The sequence below is a fragment of the Bos indicus x Bos taurus genome, chromosome 8 (genome assembly GCF_003369695.1).
Source record: "Bos indicus x Bos taurus breed Angus x Brahman F1 hybrid chromosome 8, Bos_hybrid_MaternalHap_v2.0, whole genome shotgun sequence".
Taxonomy (NCBI): domain Eukaryota; kingdom Metazoa; phylum Chordata; class Mammalia; order Artiodactyla; family Bovidae; genus Bos; species Bos indicus x Bos taurus.
Window position 1 is genome coordinate 24,406,069 of NC_040083.1, and position 23,668 is coordinate 24,429,736.

General features: G+C 43.1%; 1 protein-coding gene and 1 pseudogene across 4 annotated transcripts in view; both read left to right on the forward strand.

The window, feature by feature from the left end:
* The window catches only part of SLC24A2 (solute carrier family 24 member 2), a 290,438-nt gene that overhangs the window by 126,666 nt on the left and 140,104 nt on the right, over nucleotides 1-23,668 (forward strand). The window lies entirely within an intron of this gene.
* LOC113897857 overlaps nucleotides 18,945-23,668 on the forward strand; it is a 35,091-nt pseudogene continuing 30,367 nt past the window's right edge.

A 23,668-nucleotide genomic window follows, 5' to 3' on the forward strand; every position in this document is an offset into this window, starting at 1 on the left:
TTACTACCTTCTATGAGGTTTCTGACAGCACAGACTGACTAAAATCTATTATTTTTCTTTAATCTCCTAATTTACATTTCCATGTTTTACATAATTGATTCTCTTATCCCAGTTATCATATTATGATGGGGTGTTTCTGTATTCAGTTACTTTCAAGAGCTATATGAATTTGCTTTGCATGCATGCAAAGTCACTTCAGTCATGTCCAGCTCTTTGTGACCCTATGGACTGTAGTCCACCAGGCTTCTCTGTCCATGGGATTCTTCAGGCAAAATACTGGAGTGGGTTGCCATGCTCTCCTCCAGGGGAATTTTCCTGACCCAGGGATCAAACCCCGTCTCTTAGGTCTCCTGCATTGGCAGACAGGTTCTTTACCTCTAGCACCACGTGGGAAGCCCCATGAATTTGCAGTTCAGTTCAGTGGAGTTCAGTGTCTAGTCAATTCCTATCGATTCTATCAAGAGTAAGAAGGTATACCTTCTTATATACCATTATATAATATACCAGATAGGCAATCTCCTAATTCCAGACATTTTTGCAAGTTTTATTTTAATGCAGGCAAATATGAGCTATTTAGCAGGAATTGGTTGAAAGGACAAAATATGTGTATTTGTTCATCATAAGGAGATCTTTAGATGTCTCCTTGACGTGCTATGGTAATACCTTTGATTTCCCTTGGGTGAAAAATAAAATTCAAGTACGGAGGACCAGAAAAAGATCCTTCAATGTTTATTAAATAGAAATAAAGTATCACATCAGACAGCAAAACCAGAGAGAAATCAGAAGGCAAGGACTTTACTTGGTTTTCTTAATCACTTCATAGGTTTATCTGCCCAGGCTGCTTAGGAGGTATTGGCGTCTACAGATACATTTCTTTCTTTCTATGGCGCTTTACTGCCGGGGACCTGGCTCTGTCATCATTGTTCATTGTTTCTTTTTATTATTATTATTTATGTGCTTATGTGTGTTTTTATATTTTATGTTTGTATTTTTACATATTTGTTTACATACTTTTTTTTTTTGCTCTTCCCCGGTGGTTCAGTTGGTGAAGTATCTGCCTGCAGTACAGGAGACCGTCATTCGATCCCTGGGTCAGGAAGATTTCCTGGAGAAGGGATTGGCAACCCACTCCAGCATTCTTGCCTGGAGCATTCCACAGACAGAGGAGCCTGGCAGGCTACTGTCCATGGGATCCCAAAGAGTCCGACAGGACTGAGCGACTAACACTTTCACACTTTACATACATTTCTATTATATGTATGCATTTGTTTACATAAATATATAGTATAATTATATGTATATATACATAAGTATTCGTATTGTATCTATTTATATAAATTTATAATGCAGGATATAGCAGATACCATGCAGTCTAAAATGTGTATTATATTTATACCACATATAACTGAATATAGTATTTATATACACATAAATATATTTACATAAATAATTGCCAAAATACATGAGACTTGAAGGTTTTATTCACTTTATTTTGGATTTTTCTAATAAAAAACTATTTTGTTGTTGGAATGTTTATAAAGAAATCCCTTAGGTTAAGAAATGAATATTAAATAATAAAATTATTTCTCTCCAAAGCCAAATCTGTCCTTTCTAATACGTACCTCAAGAGAGGACAAAGTTTTATCTGTTTTATGTGACATATCAACCTGAATGGGATTGCCGATAGTTAAAATGTCAAATAATCAAGAGTTCATTTATCTTGTTTCATTTGCTGTCTTTAGTCTTTATCTTACTAACCTAATTTCTAATGAAAAATTCTTTTTAAAAATGTTTTCCACTATGTAAGGTTTGCATGTGGAAAAAGAGCCTACAATGTAGGGGTGGGGGCGGGGGATGGAAAATACAGATAATCAAACAAAAATCACCTATGATTTTACTACCCAGAGAGGATCATCGCTAATATTAAAGTGTATAAAGTCCAGGTTATTTAAAGAATCTAATTTTTAAATGCTATTTTCACTTATTTATGCATTCAACAAATAATTACTGAGTACGATAATTAGTAAATGCTGTTGTTTAGGAAAACTTCTTAAAACAAAAGTCAAAGTTTCTTTTTATCATCAAAACTCTCATGAAACAGTAAACAACTTTTTTCTTTTTTATTAATTTTTATTGGAGCATAGTTGCTTTATAATGTGTTAATTTCTGCTGTACAGCAAAGTGTATCAGGTATATGTATGCATATATCCCCTCTTTTTTGGATTTCCTTCCCATTTAGGTCATCATAGAGCACTGAGTAGAGTTCCCTGAGCTATACAGTAGGTTCTCATTAGTAATATATTTTATACATACTGGTGTATATATGTCGATCCCAACAGCTTCTAATGCTTGCAGAATTAACCCATTCTACTCTGACTGCTTTGGGCTAATTAGCTTGAGGTCTCTATGCTGAGGTGTAGATGAACAGTTTTCATCAGGGATATCAGAAATGTGCCTTAGAACACCATAAAGTTTGTTCACTGCAGATAAAGCAGGCTAGGCTCTACCACCTGGTGACCTGGGCAGGGAAAGACGACTTAAGAGGCACACAGAACAGTTATTCTCATTCTGAGACATGCAAGAGTCTGGGCAACGTCTGCCCCTTCTGCCCTCCCCTCAAAACACTTTTATGGGCCTGGATGTGCTCTAGAGGCTGACAGATCTGGGAGCACATTCTGGCTGTGCTTACTAGCTGTGAGTTCTTGGATAAATGATATAATCTCTCTGTGCCTCAATTTTCCCATCCATAAAATGGGAATAAACTCCACAGGATATTGTCATATTAAAATGCCTTCGCCTTCCTATTCTATTCCCTTTTCTCACACTATGAAGAGAAATAATACTGTATAAGATGTAATAATACAATTGAGCCAAATAAGATAGGATATTTATTTTCAGGTTACCAGGATAAGGATGTTTAGAAAGCCCCACAATCTTAGAGATAGACCAATAAAATGTGACACTCGTTCATTTATTCATTCAGCCAAAATTTACTAAGCCTCTTTTTATGTGTACTGAATTGTATTGAGGCTGAGGCCATACAAAGATGGAAAAGACTTGGTCCTTACACTAAAGGCACTCTAGCTTAATGAAGGATAAGGTTTTGCAGAAATAATCCTAATAGGAATTTGAAAGTAACTGAGGCCATGAAAGAGAAGGTATCGGACTGGGTATGTGCAGGCATGCATATGTGTGTGTGTGTTTGTGGGTGTGTGAAGATACCATGGGTTGCACAGGAAGGGAACCATTATTTCTAACTGGCAAGAACAATAAATGTTTATTAAAGCCAATGGCATTTGAACTAGACCTTAAAGGGGAAGTAGGACTCTCACAGGTAGAGGAGAGAAGGACCTTTTAGGGAGAAGGCAAAGAATGAGCACAAACATAGAGATATGAAATGTTCAGTGTTTTAAAGAAACGTCTCCTGATCTACCGTGTATAGCCCAGTAAAGTAGTCAAGGGTCACACTGAAGCATCTGGGCTGAATAATCTCACACAGCCCTGGGGTCAAATCCTGACTCTTACTTACTAGCACTGTGACGTAAGGAATGATGTACGTGCTCTGAGCCTTGCTCTCCTTGACTATAAAATGAAGTTAAGAGTCTGATAAGATTGAAAAATAAAATAGGCTGGGAGGATGTGAAGTGGTAGGAGATGATACTGAAAAGCCATCCCAAAAGGATGCTGGCAGTGAGCAACTGGAATCATAAATCACTTTAGTAGTTGATGGGTATATATATCCAGGCACTGCACTGCAGACTGGGGCTAGGGTGGGGGGCGGGGGTGGTGCGTGGCGGGCGAAGATGTACCAGGGGCTGTCTCCACATCCAGGGAGCTACCACTGTGGCCAGGAAGACAGACGTGTCAATTAAAACAGTATAAATACAGTGGGAGGGACTTCCCTGACAGTCCAGTGTTTAAGACTTCTCCTTCCAATGCAAGGGTTGCAAGTTTGATCCCTAGCTGGGGAAACTAAGATTCCCATGTGCCTTGTGGCCAAATAACAAAATGTAAAACAGAACCAATAGTGTAACAAATTCAATAAACAGTTTTTAAAAATGGTCCACATCAAACAGTCTTAAATAAAATATGAATACAGTGGGGAATGTACAAGAATAGAATAGGGGTCAGAGTACCTCAAGGATACTGAGGTGGCAGTGGGTGAGAGGAAAGGTCCCAGTAGGCTTCCTGGAGGAAGCACTGGGGTTAAGGATAGTTGTCCAGGGTCACAAGGTGGAGAGGAACATTTCCAGGCAGAGAGAACTGCATGATGTGGTTGGTAGAGCACAGGCAGCGTGAAACAGCTGATGTGTCAGGTGCTGGCTAGGCTGAGAGAAGCCTGATAGGAGGCTCCACGGAGGAAGAGCTCATTCTGGCAGTCTTTCCAGGCCCTTCCAAGGAGCTGACACTCCGGTCTGTTGGTCCACAGAAAGGCTTCACCCAAGAAGAGAGAGAAGGCAGTTTAGAAAGCTCCTCGGACCACAGTGGAGAGTGAAGAGCTCCAAAATGAAAAGCAAGAACACCTGTGATGTGGCTGTTAGAGAAGTCTTGAAACACTTGGCCCAGGGGGCAGACTGAGGAATGGAGAGAAGGAAAGAGGTGAACCAGTGATCAGGAGGGTATCTCCAGGATGTGGGGACCAGTCAGACCTGGGCAGGGAGTGTGGAGGCCCAGTGCAACTCCAGGCCTCTGGCTAGATTCTGGAATCATTAACCCAGGAAGGGAATGAAGGGGAAAGAAGGGTCTGGGTAGGGGAGTAGAGACAGTAACTCACAGCAGGTTCACTTCTGAACATTTTCATCTTGAGACACCTGAGGGAAATAATCAGATTGGAGAAGGAATGGCTTTGGCAAGATTTCTGTCCTTATTATTTTAGCAGCTTCTTCCTTTCATTATGATTCTTGAGATGTTATTTTGTCTTTTTATATGATAATTCATTTAGGTTATGTTTTTAAATAGCAGGGAAATCGAGTTATGTCTCTCTGGTGGAGGCATCTAGATTTATCAGTAACTCAGCTGGAAGAACAGAGTCCAGTTATACAAATACAAAAGTGCCTGATCTTTATTAATTTGTACTGAGTGTTTCATTTCAGATATTTTAAGAGAAGAGTGGATTGTTTGTGTAGCTCTGCAAGTGTGCACATAAATAGCACCTGTCGTGGTGGACACACTGTGCTTTATAATAGATAAAATGTTCTGGACAAAGAACAGAGTCCCACTTAGGGAGCAGTTTACTGTCTGAAATCATGAAAGGCACCAAGTAATGTAACCTCAGGGAAAAGGACAAGATGTCCTGCATTGAACAAAACTTAATGGTTTTAGTAACCCTTTAGAGTGGAAAAAAATCTTTTAAGGAAGAGAAAGTGCTATTTTATTACTGGTACATGCTGTTCCCATGAATTGTTGGAAATAAATATATGCTCTCTGCACTGCTTGACTTTGATTCATTTACATTCCCTTTTTAATGAAAATTTTTTCAGTCTCTGCAGTAAAAATGATGGATATTTTGTAGTTGCATGGACTAATAGACCTAGAAATAATTTTTATTTTCTTATGACATTAGAGGGTGCTTGCAATGGTCCTTAACCACTCTATACCACCTGAATTAACTCTTATTTTTCTCCCGTTTAGTTGAGGAGATGAAAAACAGGTCCCTGTACCTCATTTGGAAATAATAAGAGTGTGTCACTGAAGCATTCTAAGAAGAAAGCATTCTATTAGTTATAAAATATTTTATCAAAGTGAACCGTTCATCATGTGCTTTCCATTTCATTTTACATATATTAACTCATATCATTATCCTCACATTTTTACAGATGAGGAACTAGTAGCCTAACGAGGTTAAATGATTTATTCAATATCTCATAGCTAGTATGTTGCCGTTCCCATGTTCATACTTACTTTTGCCTGATGCCCTTGCAGAATTCTACAACCAATCCATTTCAGTTTGCATCGGTCAAGTTAGATTGCTCACAGTGAACTGTTCTCTTCTTCTCTCTATGGAACCACCAGCCACCCAGTTACTCATGCCAAAAACCTGGGCTTCCCAGCTAATACTCTCTCAGACTTGCCCCAAATCCAGCATGTTGGCACTTCCACAAGCCTGCCCACCCAGCACCTCTCAAAGTCATCAGTCTCTTCTCATCCCCACTGCCAAGCTGTCTGCATTTCTTCTTGGACAGTAGCATCCCTTCTGGACAGTCTCCTCTCCATCTGTCCTTGCACCACTTCAACTCCCTTTCCCCAGAGCCATGTTTGGGAAACTCACTCTGATAGTTTGTATCTTTCTCCTGCCTGAGGCCTCTCACAGGCTTTCCTCCAGAACAGGCAATCTGTCTAGGTAAGAGTGAGGACCTGTGATGTCACTGACCACACTCCAGGCAGCCTGATGGTCTTGGGAAGAAGACCGCGTATCTGCAGAATCAGAAAGCTGAGGTTTCATCCCAAGTGTGCTGGTTTCCTAGGGCTGCCATAGCGAAGTACCACAAACGGGGTGGCTTGAAACAACCAAAATGTATTCTCTCACAGTTCTAGAGGCCAGGAGTCTGAGATCAAGGCATTGGCAGGACCATACTCCCTCTGAAGATTCTAGGGATGTGTCCTTGCCTCTAACTTCTGGTGATTGTTGGCAATTCGTGATGTCCCTTACCTGGCATTCACATTACTTCAGTCTCTGCCATTGTCATCATATGGCCACCTTGTGTGTGTGTGTGTGTGTGCACACGCATGCATGCATGTGGTCCTCTGGGTCCAAATATCTTTACTTATGAGAACATCAGTCTTCGGATTTAGGGCCCACCTTAAGCCAGTATGACTTCACCTTAACCTGAGTACATCTGCAAAGACCCCATCGCAAATAAGGTCACGTTCACAGGTACCAGGGACTAGGACTTGAGCATGCCTTTTGTTGGAGGTGGGGGGACATAATTCAACCCACTATACCAAGGTTTGCCCCCTTGCCTTGAACTTCTTTGAACTTTGGATTTCTCCAAAGAATTACTGTGAACAGTAATTGAGATACTACACATAAAGTGTTTATCACAGTCTGTCTCATAGAGACCACTCGGTAAATGGCAGCTATGATTTATTGCCATATTTTTCCCCTTAAAAAATTATCTATAAACTACCCCCCATTCTATGTGCATCAAGGAAACAACATTTAAAGAAACCATGCATCCAGTATCCTGTGAAACAAAGCAAATAATTGTCTCTAATTTAATGTTTTTATTCTGATTTCTGTATTTGAGTCTCCTTATACATGGACTTTTCTTATACATGGATAGATACATGAACTTTCATAAAACAAACCAAAATTTAAACTCAAACCCAAGGTTTACCCAAGAGTGCTAATCTACGTGTGATGTGAATTCAGACGTTAAGTCTGCAGAGAAACTGGTTGAGGAAATCCACCCATCCCCCTGGGGCTTCCCGGGTAGGGATAGTGGTAAAGAATCTGCCTGCCAACACAGGAGATACAGGAGATGCAAGTTCAATCCCCTGGAGAAGGGAATGGCAACCCACTCCAGTATTCTTGCCTGGTGAATCCCGTGGACAGAGGAGCCTGGCGGGATACAGTCCATAGGGTCACAAAGAGTCAACTGAGTGACCGAGCACACACACACACATAACACAGCACACATCCATCCCACTGTGGGGTCACGACCCATCAGTGCTCAGGGCAGCAAAAGCTTCCAAGAGCAGCCCTGCCAATCTCTTGCTTCCAGCTGTCCAGCTGCTTATTAGAAAGAGATGGGAGATTGGAGGGAAAATCATTCTTGCCTGCAGATTCAGACCTGCACACCGGTGCTCTGTTCGCCACCAGGGATTGTTTCTAGAGACTCCAGTGTCTTGCAGGAGACCTCAGCAGCCCTGGGGTTGCCCATGACAGCACCAACCACAGTGCCAAGCATAGGGGCATACAGTTTAATCAGTGCAATTGGGTGAGGTTTCAGCAGACTGCAGTCCAGAGGATGGCAGAAATACTTAATGAGAGAAAAAATGAGAGCCTTGTTGGAAAGCACGATGGGCACAGTAGAGCTGTTTCTCACACTCAGAAGCTGGAGTTGACCCCTGCCCTCTGACAGCTTGTGGGATATAGACCCAGGGCTTTTCCTACTGTTCTGATCCATTCCCGTGTCCCCAAGAGTCTATTCTGCTGCCAAGTCAGGAAGCATCTTCTGTCACTATCCTTTATGTTCAACAGGGTGGGGAGAGGAGCAGATTATCCTGGGGGAAATAGAGATGGAAGAGATGCCTGCCTGTGCATTGTGCTGAATCCATTATCTTTGAAAGGAGGCCACCTGAGCTCAGGTTTGTTTGAAGCCATCAGAAGGCTACTGCTCTGGAACTTTGTTGTAACTGGGATACTAGCACAAAGATCAGCCTCAGAGATACGCTTTCCTCTTTGGGCACTCCGGAGGTGTGTGGTCTTGGACAAGTCTCTTGCCCTCCCTGAGCCTCTGTTTTCTCACCTGTGAAATTAGGATAATGATACTTTCCTTACAGGGTTGTCGTGAGATGGCAGAAATAAGTAAAAAAAGTGCTTGGTTAATGTTCGATTCCACTTTTCCCTGTCCCAATCCAGGGAATGGATCAATGTATTGAACACTTAACCATTTACCTGCTTTGCAGATGATAAATGCAGAGTATATCTTAAGTTAGAAACCAGTTTTCTTTCAAAATTAGGAAGATGAATTAATATTTGTTTAGCATATACTGTGTACTGTGCTTGCATTCATTTTATAGGTGTGGCGCTTCCCTGATGGCTCAGCAGTAAAGAAACCACCTGCAATGCAGGAGACACAAGTTCAATCCCTGGGTCAGGAAGATCCCCTGGAGGGGAGGGCATGGCAAACCACTCCAGTATTCTTGCCTAGAGAATCCTATAGACAGAGGAGCCTCTTGGGCTACAGTCCACAGGGTCACAGAGTCAGACACGACTGAAGTGACTTAGCACACACACTTGATTATTAGTAATCTAAAACCAGTAGGACCCAGAATCCACACACACACACAACACAACTCATAGGGCAGTAGGTGAGATCAATGAGCAAGTTAACTATGAGAGTGCAACATAAATCCTGAAAAAAGATGTTCAGAAAATAAGCGTTAAGTCACATGAAGAAGTGGCTGTGGACAGGGTGCTGTTTGAGAATGGTGTTACTTTTTAAGGAGAGGTGGAAGGAATATTCCTGGAAGGAGTGACAGCCCATATGGAGATGAGGCGATAAGGAGTGGGTCTCCAGGTTCAGGGACTACAGGTGGCTCGGTGTGGTCCATGGGAGAATTGAAATGTGAGCCTTGGTCTCTTCCCAAGGGCTGGTAGGTTAGTTGAGGGACATGTACATACCGTGGAGAGTTAGCAACACAGGGCACCATGATCACGGCAGACTGAGCAGAGAAGACAGAAGTGTGACTTGAGGAGTGAAAACTTTGAACAACCAGCATGGCTCCTTCTGTGTCCTTAAGAATCATACAGTCTCGTGCTGCATGAGACCTGTTCAGGTCTCTCCTGAGTCCTTGAAAGGTGGCAAATCCAATCTAGATGTGCTGTAAGAATAAAATATATGCTAGTTTTCAAAGACTTTGTACAAAAAATGTAAATATCTTTTATCTCCTGGCTAATTTTTATATTGATTACATGTTGAGATTATATTAATATGGATATATTGGGTTAAGTAAAATAAATTATTATAACTAATTTTATTTCTTTTTACTTTCTTTTGTGAATTATCTTTCTAAATTTATATATGTTTTGACTGTCTTTCCCAGTGGCTCAGCAGTAAAGTATCTACCTGCAATGCCAGAGACACGGGTTCGATCCCTGGGTCTGGAAGATCCCCTGGAGAAGGGCATGGCAACCCACTCCAGTATTCTTGCCTGATGAATCCTATGGACTGAGGAGCCTGGCGGGATGCAGTTGGTAGGGTCTCAAAGAGTTGGACATGACTAAAGTGACTGAGCACATATTTTGATTAAAGTCATACATAGTTAATATATATAAGATAATGTATTTGATGTAAAATCCCATGGACAGAGGAGACTGGCAGGCTACAATCCATAGGGTTGCAAATTGTCAGACGCGACTGAGCCCGTGGTGTGCGACCTGCAACACTGCATATACACAAACGCTGTGAATGGCTACTACAGTTAAACTAAGTAACATATTATCTCTTCACATAGTTATTATTTTTTAATGTGATCAGAGTTCCTGAAATCTATCCTAAGCATATTTCCAAGAATTAATACAATACTTTTAACTATATGCCTGTTCTTGCTACTTGTTTAATGTGCCTACTAGAAGATTCACAGTTGCAAGTGTGGCTTTATATTTCTATTGGAGAGCTTGGATCTTGACATTAAAAGGTCTTGACCTGGGGTAGCAGGGAAGGACATGGAGCTTGAACAATACTGTGGAAAATGAGTGGGGCTCAGGTGCACAACAGAGAAGGCAACGGCACCCCACTCCAGTGCTCTTGCCTGGAAAATCCCATGGATGGAGGAGCCTGGTAGGCTGCAGTCCATGGGGTCGCTGAGGGTCAGACACGACTGAGCGACTTCATTTTCACTTTTCACTTTCATGCATTGGAGAAGGAAATGGCAACCCACTCCAGTGTTCTTGCCTGGAGAATCCCAGGGACGGGGGAGCCTGGTGGGCTGCCGTCTCTGGGGTCGCACAGAGTCAAACACAACTGAAGCGACTTAGCGGCAGCAGCAGGTGCACAAAAAGAAGGATTTTCCAGGAGAATGATGGTTGTGTAAACACCAAGGAGGAATGTGCAAGGTTATTTAGGGAATCCTGAGTAAGTTGTCCGTATGGAACAAGTGAAAAACTCTCTGTGGTATTTTGATAAAATGACATATGTTGGTCATGCACACTCAGATATGCTATTAGGCTTCATATGAATGATAAGCAGAAAGAGGTCTCTATCACTGGAGGTAACAATGAATTTACAGAGAGTCCCTGGTTTTTCACTTTGCATGTTTTGCAGTCAATGATAGTCCTAGAGAATATTCAAATGCTATCTCGATTAAAGTTTCAGAAAAAATGAAAGGGTTGATGAGTCTTGTCATGCCCTTTATTTGAACTTCCTCAACCCTGTGACTTCTTGGAGTTATAAATATAAATGTGCTCAAGAAAGATATGGATGTAGGCACAGGAGACAGACCCCTACATGAGGCTCTTAACAAGAGAATTAAGAAATGTCCTTAATCTTTCATGATGACATCCTGTGGAACAATACTAGAAATGCCCCACAAGGGCCCTCTGCAACAAGAGATACTGAGCTGACTTGATGTGACATAGTATTTTTTTTTTTATTCTTGTATTTATAAGCAAGATCCCTGGACATGATGATTTAACAATAATTGCTCACTCTTCTTCAAACATCCAAGAGATAATAAAGCAAGATCCTGCCTTGATATTGTGTTGGGTGTGTTATCCAGTATTTTTTACAGAAATGGCCATGATATCTGGGGCTTCATACTCTACTATAGGGGCTTCCCAGGTGGCACAGTGGTAAAGAATCTGCCTGCCCAAGCAGGAGATGCAAGAGATGTCGGTTCGATCCCTGGGTTGGGAAGATCCCCTGCAATAGGAAATGGCAACCTACTCCAGTATTCTTGCCTAGAAAATTCCATGGACAGAGGAGTATGACGGGCTACAGTCCATGGGATTGCAAAGAGTAGAACACAAATGAGCACACACACAGAAAGACTATACCAGAGGCAGTGTGGTGAGAACTTGTGAGTTACATAATTAGTGTCAGTTAAATAATAAATATACCATAGACTTGGATATGAAAATACATAAATATGAGCAAACAACATTGTTGTATTGGATGAAAAGGAATTACAAAAAAAGATTATTTAAACAAAGAACTCCTAATGGCAAGATGTTTACCCTGTTTCTCTTATCCAGCAAACCCACAGAATCACACAAGTAGACTTTCTTATGACAGGGGAAGACAGTTCATCCCCGAATGAGAAGTTCTGTCAAAATATTCAAAAACTATCTTTTAAGCAGGATCACTAGCTGATAGCCTCAGGCAGCACCCCAGTGGGCCAAAATTACCACATGTCTGAGCTCAGCCAGACCTGAGTCCCTAGTTTGACTTTACCATTTATTAGTGTGTTAACTTGAGAAAAATGCAAAACCTTTCTAAGCCTCAGTTTACTTATCTATAAAATGGGATAGTAACACTACCTGTCTTATAAGTATCCTGAGGAATACAGGAGAGTAGGTGTGTAAAGTGCCCAGTGCTAAAGGTTTGCAAGCTTGGTGGGGGTAGTGGTTGTGCTGGAAGTTCTAGTATAGGCTTTCCTTTTGTGAGAGGAATCAGGAAACTGCCTTTCCAGAATGAATTGCTTTTGCCCCAAGGCTTTGAAATCTGCCAGTTCCTAACATAGGACTTTGGGTGCTCCAGTAGTAAAGTGAGAGACACTCTGAAGTCACAGTGTTTCAATCTTTCTACCCACTTCCTGGCCTCTCCCTCACCTGCTGCCTCTTCTTAGGAAGACTTGGAGCCATCTCCCCTTTCTTGCCCTCACTCCTAGCTTTAGAGATTTTGAAGAACTTTTCCATTTCTTAGGTATCTGTGAGGAGAACACTTTAAATTATTCTGAAGTGGGGGGGCAGGTGTAGGTATTTTTATTGGTGCCCTGAATCAAAACTCGCCTGTGATTATCATCAAGAGAAGGGATAAGGTATAAGAATAAATACAAATACACTGAGACTGTTAAGGGTTAAGTCATCATTAAGAACTTCCCACCACCACCGGTGTACCTACTTATATGAATGAGTCACTTCTAAAAATAGTGACATACTTAAGAAGAAATGGTAGAGCAGTAATTACTTAGACAGCAGCTTCCTCCACCTGCTTCCCTGAGGCAGGAACCAGGGGATGTAAAGATAGAGGCTAGGGATGATCCAGGGGATAGAACAATCAGGGGATCCTCTGTGACAAAGGAAGGCTTTCAGGTCTATATACCTTTCATCTCTTTGCTTTTTAGTTCTCTTTTATCCAGAAGAATTGCAGCTTGCCCAGTAGCCAGCCTATTTGCATTTAAAAAGGACTTGGTCCCCTCACAATTCCCTGCCTGTTCACCTTAAAAATGAAGCAAGAGTCCTATAGTTTTAGGCTTTGATGGTATTCATGAGAAGTTTGTGACATATTTGAAAATCCTGACCCCCATGGACCCTGGTTTCCATTTGTCCCATTCTGAGTGTATTTGTGCCTCTTCAGAAAATCAGCTTCCTCAAGCGCTTACTCTTCATCACCGCTCTGCCATTTAACACAGGCCCAGCTGGGCTCATAATGAAAAATCAGGCATGTCATTAACACTAAAAGTACAATCTGCAACACTATGTTCAGGCCAAGTGGCATTACGGAAGTTAATTAAAGCATTGCCTTGGTTTAACCCATGTTGCTATTAGTATTATTTCAGAGGTAAGCACTTGTGCTTTGCCATCAGAACCCTAGATCCAGTTCCTAGCTTTTTCCCCTTAGGAAAGTCAGGGACCCAGCAGAAAACATGCAGTACATTCAAAATCAGTAATTAAAGAGAATGTAGTGAAAGGACTGTTTTCAAAGTACAAGGCATTGGATTAGTTTCTTAGGGCCACTGTAACAAAGTACCACGAACTAAATGATTTCAAAAACCAGAAATCTCTCATCCCACAGTTCCAGAGGCTGGAAATCTGAAGTCAGGGTGTTGGCAGAGCTCTGATCCAAAACCTGGGGACTCCACCCTTGTCTCTCCCTCACTTCTAGTTCTGGCCAGCCATCTTTAGCATCATTTCACTTGCAGCTGCCTATCTCTAATCTCTGCCTTCATTCTCCCCGTGTCTGTCTTCACATGGAGGTCTTCTTATAAGGACACCAGTCATAGTGGATTAGAATTCCCTTACTCCTTATCAACTCATTACATCTGCAATAACCTTATTTCCAAATAAGGTCACATTCTGAGGTACTGGGTGTTAGTCAACGGGGGATACAAGTCAACTCATAACAGCGGGATTCAGGAAAGCGAAAAAAGGTCCCTGTGGTACCTGGGTCTGTCTCTTGCCTGAAAGTGCAAAGGACATAGAGTTACTGGAGCCCTCTGATACCTGTGGTTATAGGAAATGGTGCCTGGCAGGCAGCACTGTAACTTGGGGAGAGAACTACAGCCACTGGCAATAGACAGCCAGGCAGGGAGGGAGCTAGGGAAATACACATTATGACCTCTCTCTCCTCAAGCTGCCAATCTCCTGCTGCCACCTCCCAGTGCTGGCATCCAACAGGAAGCCCAAGAGGAGGAGCCAGCTCCTGCAGGCCTGAAAACTTGGCCTCCGCATGCACTGGGCAGGGCGAAGACTGGAGGGGCAAACAGGGAATATTTAGCATAGCCTGTTAACTTCTCCAAGCCTCAGTTTACCTGTCTGTAAATTAGGAATAATAATAGTGCTGCCTCATAGAATTATGAGCTTGGCACCCAGCATATAATCATCATCAATGTTAGCTGTTGTGTTATGATGAGTTCTGGTCATCCTCCAATGACCCAGCTGCTATGCCACTACCTTATGCATCTGATGACTGTTAGAGGTATAGGAGTCATGTTTGTGAACGAGCACAGATATGCACACAGGCCTATTTCCCTGCAGTCTTCTCTGCTTTTCAGAGCCATAAACCTGAGTGAATGTGCTTCAACACCTGGAACCTGTCCTGGCCAGATGGCAGCTTGGGCAAAAGCAGGGGTAATTTCCATAGCTGAGGTGGGATCAATCCAGTGCCCACAACACATTGTTTAGGAGACACTATGACTAATGCTCTCAAGAGCAGGACACAACTAATTCTCACAACAGCTAGAACTCATGAAGGTTTCAGACTGAGAAGGAGACCAATAGTTATGCAATGGGACATCTAGGAGAATTTTTTTTTTTTCATCAGAGAGGATATTGTGGAAAGATAGTATTGGGGCTGAACCTGGAGAAAGCAGGATTTGGGCATATGGAGAACAGGCGGGGGAGGCAACAGCATAAGCCAAGATAGAGTGGACCACACGAAGACCAAGCAGGACAGGAATGCATGTGGTGGCATCAATGAGCATGGAAGAAAAGGCATAAGCCTACAATAAGGTCTGGGGAGTAATAACGCTGAAGGATCCAGAATGCCTGGCTGTCTCCACCAAAAGCATGGCACGTGAGGTCCCCTCTGACTGTCTAGGTCATAGCAGTTTGTCTGTTACGTTTTGAATATAAACTGGCTCTTCTCTCCTTAGGAGAACAGTGGAGATTGTCTGAAGAGCTGAGGTGAGAACAATTTTGAGTTCCTATCTGGCTGAGGTCACTGGAAGAGGCTGCTGAGATTGACTAGTGATGTCATCTGTGGGAATTGGAGGCAGGCACAGAGGCTTGAAAACCATATGTTTAACTTTCCAATCTGAAGGTGCCAGTTGATTATTATACAGAGTGAAGTAAGTCAGAAAGAGAAAAAAGTCGTATATCAATGCGTATATATGAAATCTAGGAAGATGGTACCAATGAACCTGTTTGCAGGGCAGCAGTGGAGACAGACACGGAGAACAGGCTTGTAGACACAGTGGGGAAGGAGAGGGTGGGACGAATGGAGAGAGCAGCATGGAAACACATCCACTACCATACGTAAAACAGATAGCCAGTGGGAATTTACTGTACGACTCAGGGAGCTCAAACCCATGCTCTGTGACCTAGAGGGGTGGGATGGGTGGGAGGTGGGAGAGAGGTTCAAGAGGGAGGGGACATATGTATACCCAAGACTGATTTATGTTGATGTATGGCAGAAACCAACACAACATTGTAAGGCAATTAGCCTTCAATTAATTTTTTTTTTTTTTTTTTAATTTTTAAAGGGATCACAGGAGGCCACAAGTTCGAACTGCTCCTGCAGAGCTTGGGCCACTTTCTCCAGGCTGGATTTCTGAAACTAGGCCTGCAACTATGACAAATGAGCCCCCTCTCCTAAGTATATACAGTTGTTTCTAGGTCCTTCTGAGATTGACTTGAGACTATAGCCTGGGGTTGAAAGAGGCGACTTCTAGAAGCCAGAAGTGGAGAGCTGCAAAGTAGGAAACCCAGAGCTACCAGCCAACAAAGTGTAACACGCAGAAGGCAGATCCCCAGGATTTTCAGGAGGGCTGGAGCGAGAGTCACCCTGGTGAAAGGAATCCTGGGACACAAAGAGGCCCCCACAGATTGCTGGGGGTAAGACCCCTGAGGAGCTGTATGGTGGAACCGAGGAAGGGATTGGGCTTTGCATGGTGGATGAGAGATCCCACTGGACCAGACCCAAAAGAAACTTAAGGGTACTATATATGTTTCCATGCTACTCTCCTAATGCGTCCCACTCTCTCCTTTCCCACTGTGTCCACACGTCTGTTTTCTATGCCTGCATCTCCACTGCTGCCCTCACAAACATGTAAGATAGATAGCAAGTGAGAATTTGCCGTGCAAAAACAGGGAGCTCAACCTAGTGTTCTGTGACAACCTAGAGGGGTGGGTTGGGGTGACAGATGGGAGGGCGCCTCAGGAGGGAGGGGACATAACCTGTGACTGCTTCACGGTGATGTATGGCAGAGACCAACACAATACTGTAGAGCAGTTGTCCTCCAGCAATTGTATTTTGTTCTATACTACTCAATACTGTATGATTATAATCTTCCATAGTTAAAAAAAGAAAAAAAAAGAATTTAAGGTGAGGAAGCAGGTGGCAAAACAAAATTGGGGTATTTCAGCTACCGCAACTGCAAAGAAATGGGAGGAGAAGGTAGTGGGAGGTATAGAGAGACCCCAGGTGCATGTGGGTCCTTAGGGGGCAGCGGAGCTGGAAAGAATATGTAGAGAGATAAGAACAAGGAACATGGGAGCTGGGGGAGCCTGGGCTCTGAAGGTGGGAATAAAAAGCAGGAATCTTCCAAATAGGAAAAGTGAGACTCTGGGAAAGAGAGTGAAGGCAGATGAACCCATGAGGATTTCAGAGAGCGTGTTTGGAATCCTGCAGTTATGAGAGGTGAATGAAAAAGGAGAGACTTGAAAAGGAAAGGGAAACACTAAAGATTCTTAGATTGGCCTCAAACAAGCGGATATCACTCTAGAGTTCTGAAGGCCAAAATAACATAGGCCATGCTAACCAAAAATAGGGGAGAAAATCAGATTGATAAAAATTCAACAGAATTAACCCCACAGGGCTTCCCAGGTGGCACTAGTGGTAAAGAACCAGACTTCCAACGCAGGAGACATGAGACGCAGGTTCGATCTCTGGGTGGGGAGGATCCCCTGGAGGAGGAAATGGCAACCGACTCCAATATTCTTGCCTGGAGAATTCCACAGACAGGGGAATCTGGAGGGCGACAGTCCATAGGGTCGCACAGAGTCGGACACGACTGAAGCGACTTAGCACACACCCACACAGAACAATCCTGATTTTCTAAGGTGTTTTTCGTATTTCTACTTTGATTTTCTTTTATGTTGGTTGTAGTCTTGGCAACTGCAGAAACTTTGTATTCTGTTCATTGTGGTATCTTACACAGTTTGACTTAAATGGAAGTTCTGTCTATGGAAATGATCCATTCCCTGGTTTCAGAGAGAAACACAATCTGGTTCACAGCATTGAAGCTGACAGTCTGCGATTTGCACAAACAATTCTGAAAGGGCCCACTTGTCATAATTGCCGACCAAGTTTCAGAAGTCCAGCCGGGAGAAAGTGACTCAGGCTCTGCAGGGGCAGTTAGAACATGTGGCCTCCCGTGATCCTCTTTCACAATCAACTGTGGCACCTTTGGATTGGAAAGTTAAACACAGTTTTCAAGCCTCTGTGTCCTCCCATGCACATAGAAGTCATCACTAGTCAATCTCAGCAGCCCTTCCCAGTGAGCTCAGCCAGATAGGAACTCAAAATTGTCCTCAGCTCAGCTCTCCAGGCAAACTTCCACCCACCAGCTGTAACTGCCAGGGGACTTGAGACTCATCTGCCACCAGCCACTCTTCTTATAGATTTTCATAGCTTGTGGTCTATAACCTGTGATTCGTATTAGCTAGTTTTAGATAAAACAAGTAACAAAACAAAAGAAAAATAATTTTCAGGTGCTAGGAAAGATTGAAGGCAAGAGGGGAAGGGGGCGACAGAAGCTGAGATAGTTGGATGGCATCACTGACTCCATGGCCATGAGTTTGAGTGAACTCCGGGAGATAGTGAAGGACAGGGAATCTGGAGCGCTGTAGTTCATGGGGTCGCAAAGAGTTAGATGTGACTTAGCGACTGAACAACAGCAGCAATGCCAAAGTAGTCCATTCATCTTGAAATTAAAACCCCAGGGCCTCCCCCATCTGTAACACAGCCTCAAATTCAGACCTATATAAAAGAGGTATCCATCACTTCAGAGGAGAAAAATTCCTCATGAAGTCCATATACCTCACTGTAGCGATATGTAGAAAATGAGTTAATGATTTAATGTTCTTAGTTACGCAGGGTCTTTAATAATCTTGTAGACCGTCTGTGTAGACTCAGGCAGAAAACTGGAAGACCGTGAGACCACCAGAAGCTGACCAACAATGTTCTAGAGATGTAGAAGCTGATAGGAAGAGAATATGTCTTCTGCTCCATCTCTAGAAGTACGCAAAATATTTTTAAATATGTTCCAGACATGAAGGGCTAAATTAAGAAAAAATTAAATTGTGTCTAGTATACTGTTTCCCAAGCAAAGAAGGATGTAATGAGTGTTTCTTAAAAAGGTTTCCATCAGAAATGATACAGGATTCTGTTATTTGGAAGATGAATTTGTTCGTAATTCTCATTTGATGTTGTGGCTAGCGAACTGCATTAATTAGTGAAGGGTTTTCTTCACTACAAATTTATAAATCTCTGCAGTTATATGAATTCCAGTCACATAAATGCCTTCTAAGAAAGCACAAGAAAAACTCTCCAATGATGGAGAATGATGGACATGAGTCTGCACAAGTTGTTAAGGTGGCCAAAGAGAACACGTCTGAGCTGAGCAAAGCAGCTGAACAGCCACGAAATCATGAAACTGGGGTGATGAGCTGGCTTGAGGATGGTGAGGGCAGGTACAGAGGATATTCATCACTGAAAGAGAAAGAATCTCTGCCTTCAAGTTGTTCTTAAAGAATTGTATACAGCTGGTGTGAGGTTCTCAGACCTGTCAGAGATTATTTTTAGGACAGTATTAAACATCATATTTTGCAATGCCTCCTTTCTTTACCTGGAATGAAATTGACAGGTAATAAACCTAAGTGAGAGGGAAGATGGAAGATAGCCTCTGGGTTCCTCACCAAGGCAGTGAGTGGTCAGAAAAGGGGGGCTATTAATCAGGTAAGGAGAAGGGCTGGTTCTCCAGGTGGTTGGAAACAGTAGTGTGTCACTCAGGAGAAGAACACACGACTTAGGAAGCCTCACTTTCCTGGAAGCACACAGATCTGCAGGGCAAGGCATCCAGGCCAAGTGTCAGGAATGCACCAAAGCCAAAGGCCCAGGCAAGACTGAAGACAAGCATGTGCTTACGGATGCATGTGGCAGGATGGACGAATCTCAGGAACATGTGAAGGAGCCAGATACAAAAGACTACATTCTGTGTGATTCCATTTATATGAATGTCTAGAAGAGGCAAAACTCTAATAACTGAAAGCAGATCAGTGGTTGCTTGGGACTGGGGGTTGGAAACGGGATTGACTGCAGATGGGCATTAAGGAACTTTCAAGATGATGAAAGTGTTCTGTACCATGAATGTGCTGGTGGTCCACGATGTTAACATTGGCCAAAACTCATCGAACTGTGCACTTAACATGGATAAATTACAAACAAATGATGCTTCAGTTGTGTCCAACTCTTTGCGACCCCATGGCTATACAGTCCATGAAATTCTCCAGGCCAGAATACTGGAGTGGGTAGCCTTTCCCTTCAGGGGATCTTCCCAACCCAGGGATTGAACCCAGGTCTCCCACATTGCAGGAGGATTCTTTACTCACTGAGCCACAAGGGAAGCTCAAGAATATTGGAGTGGGTATCCTATCCCTTCTCCAGCAGATCTTCCTGACCCAGGAATCAAACCAGGGTCTCCTGCATTGCAGGCAGATTCTTTACCAACTGAGCTATGAGGAAAGCTGCTTTTAAAAATCAGGTGTGTAGACTGGCCTAGAGGTGGAATCAATCACATAAGACCTTGACGCTGAGGCAGCAGCTCTGAGGCCCAGCATATGAGACTGGGCACAAGACAGGGGATGCCAGTACAGATGCCAGTACAAATGTACCTGCACTGGGTGTTAGACTGGGGTGTGTTTTTTTTCTGCAAACATACATTGCACATCTACTACATGCCAGGCACTGGACTAGGCCCCCAGTATGAAGTGATGATGGAGGAATCACAGAGTTCAATTTGGAACTTGGGATAAAACTCCAAACTCGACTCCAGGCTCAACAGTCTACTGAATTTTGACTGATAAGTAAGCTCATCACAGCATGGCTACTGAAATGACTTTAGATTAACTTTTCAGCTGGGAATGATGCTTTCATAATGAAGAATATTCATCAGTGTTGACAAAGGATGAGGACACTAATCCCCTCTGGCAGAGATATTTCTTCATGATGAGTGCTAGCTTGTCGTTGTGTTCATTCAGCATATTTCTTGAGCACCTAGCACGTGTTAGGCATGGAAAAAGACATGCATATGAATGAATCCGCATTCTCAAGAGGATTATAAACTAGAAGAAGAGAGAAGACTGTCTTACTACTCTGATCATAACCAAGGTGGCATGCGATCAAGTATCCTAGGAGAACATCAGTGTGCTACAGTGCTCAGAAGAGCCTGTGCCCACTTCTTCAGGCTGTGGAGGGGCATTTCCATGACAGATCTTGTTTGCACTTGGCTCATTTAATATCTGAGGCTGGGCCCTGAAAGTGAAAGGCCTTTATCCTCAGGGAAGCAGATTCACAATTTAGCTGTCGTAACCAAGACTGGGAGATGAACAGGAGGCATTCTGAGATAGGTTAAGTTTATCACCAGTTTCGAGGTCATCAAGTGGAACGGTGAAGGTGAAGCCAAGCTGTGAGTTGGCTTGTCAGACTAGTTGAATTTTTCCTGGCAGATACTAAGATGGTGCATGAAAGGTGGGAAGAGTGGCTGGAGCAGAAGCAGAAGGGGCAGGTCATGTCACACCATATTGTAGAAGCAAATGAGGTCATCAGACCTTCAGATCTGTGCTGCCTGTGACTGTTAGGTCCACCTCTGAGCTTGTTTCTGAAGGGGTACTTCATTTTTAGTTTTCACATTTTAGAAGGTAGCACATTATTTGTCTTTGAAGCAGGTTGATGTTCCATCAATGCAAGTTGACCACTCTATGAGGTCTCTTCACATGGAAGTTAGAGCATATAGTTCTCCCCTTCAGAAGTCTTTCAACCCTGTCCACAGAACTGACTTTATAGAAGGCTATTGATGTTGGCACCAGAAAAAAAATAGAAGCCGATGTGTAAAAATATCTGTGAATTAATGCCTGTTTTAGTTGTAAATCCTGTTTGTTGTTTGCTTTTGTGTTTTTATTTGTGCTTGTGTGTTTGCGTATCTGCCTGTGTGTACCATACTTTGTTTTCGTTGCAGATGGCTTGGCTGTCTGTGAAAAATTGGCCTACTCAAGGACATTGCTGACTCTTTTTAATGAGGCCAGCGTCATGGCTTCAGTTCCCATTTGGCCAGTTAGCTTTGCTCTCTGCTTCCTTTTGTAGCCAGAGGCTGCTCCCTAATCATCACATCCAGCTGCCTCCCATGGGATGGGAGAATAAGGGGAAAGGCAGATTATCAGGGCTGGTCCTCAGCTGCAGTTCTAGCTTATGGTCAGCCAGAGGCCTCTAGAAATATTGGCTATGATCATTCATCAGGTTGTTCTTTGTCTTCACATGAACCACTTCTTAATTTTCTTTGGGTTGGGTCCCTGAAGAAATCTGTTTTAAGCTCTGTTCTCTTAACCAGTAGACTAGATTATTTCAGCATCCATTCTCTTTACCACCAGAGTAGACTCCTGGGACCCAATTAGTACCATTATTTTTGGTCTTTGGAAGGTATTGCATCTCTTGTTTCTTACATTTTCAGCTCTTGAATCTGTTGCCAAAGAATCTGCTAACAAGAGCTAACATTTATTGAGTACTTCCTCTATGCCAAGGCCTTCTACATGAATTATATCCTTTAATCCTCAAAATGGCTTTTGAGATAGAACACACTGTTCCTTTTTTCCAATGAGGACCAAGGTATAGAACAGTTACATTGCCAGGTGTTCACAAAGTTGGGATTCAGACTCCTGCAGTCTGCTTCCAGATCCCGTGCTCTTCAGACACCGTCAGGACTCTTCCCTGCAAATATGACAGTGTGGCCAGAAGACCTAGAAATTGAGTGATTATTGCAGATTTACACTGCTCTGAGTTGATACTGATTTAGAGGAGGAATTCCCTGGTGGCTCAGAAGGTAAAGTGTCTGCCTACAATGTGGGAGACCAGGGTTCGATCCCTGGGTTGGGAAGATCCTGTGGAAAAGAAAATGGCAACCCACTCCAGTACTCTTGCCTGGAAAATCCCATGGACAGAGGAGCCTGGTAGGCTACAGTCCATGGGGTCGCAAAGAGTCAGACACGACTGAGCAACTTCACTCACTTAGATGAGGGTACCCTTTAGGAAGGCTTTGAGAAACCTAGACAGCGTGTTAAAAAGTGAAGACATCACCTGCTGACAAAGGTTCATATAGTCAAATCTATGATCTTTTCAGTGGAGGTATGGATCCAGTGTACAGATGTGAGAGTTGGAACATAAAAAAGCTGAGCACCAAAGAATTAATGCTTTCAAATTGTGGTGCTGGAGAAGACTCTTGAGAGTCCCTGGGATAGCAGGGAAATCAAACCAGTCAATCCTAAAGGAGATCAACCCTGATTATTCATTGGAAGGTAAATGATGCTGAAGCTGAAGTTGAAGCTCCAATACTTTGGCCACCTGATGCGAACAACTGACTCATTGGAAAGACCTCTGATGCTGGGCGAGATTGCAGGCAAAAGGAGAAGAGGGTGGCAGAGGATAAGATGGTTGGATAGCATCACCATTTCAATGGACATGAATTTGGGCAAACTCTGGGAGATAGTGAGGGAGATGGTGATGGACAGGAGGCCTGGCGTGCTGCAGTCCGTGGGATCGCAGAGTCAGACACGACTTAGCGACTGAACAGCAACAACAGCACCTCTTCATTATGTCACCCTGGTTGGAGCTAGATCCCAGATAGCCACCTGGCAACTGTGCAAACTGGAAAAGCTCTTTCTGTGCCAGCAGTTAAATCTTTTTCCTGTGCACTGTCATCTTTCTTAGTTGAAGCGCATGCCACTCAGTGTGGGTGGGCTATTATCTGGATCTCCGAAATATTGTATTGGACAGAGGTATTTAAACACCCTACTACTTGTGACCAAATGACACCTGTATTTGAGGCAAACGTTGACTCACGTGTACTCTCTCCATAGGTCAATTTTGGGAAGTGATTGTCAATACTGCAAGAAACTCCATGTTAAAGTCCAAGTATAGTGTTCTCCCTGATGGCTCACACCCCCAACCTTTACCACGAAGATAGGTTCTGGTAGCTTAAGAAGCTGAATAGTAAAACATCAGTGGGTTTT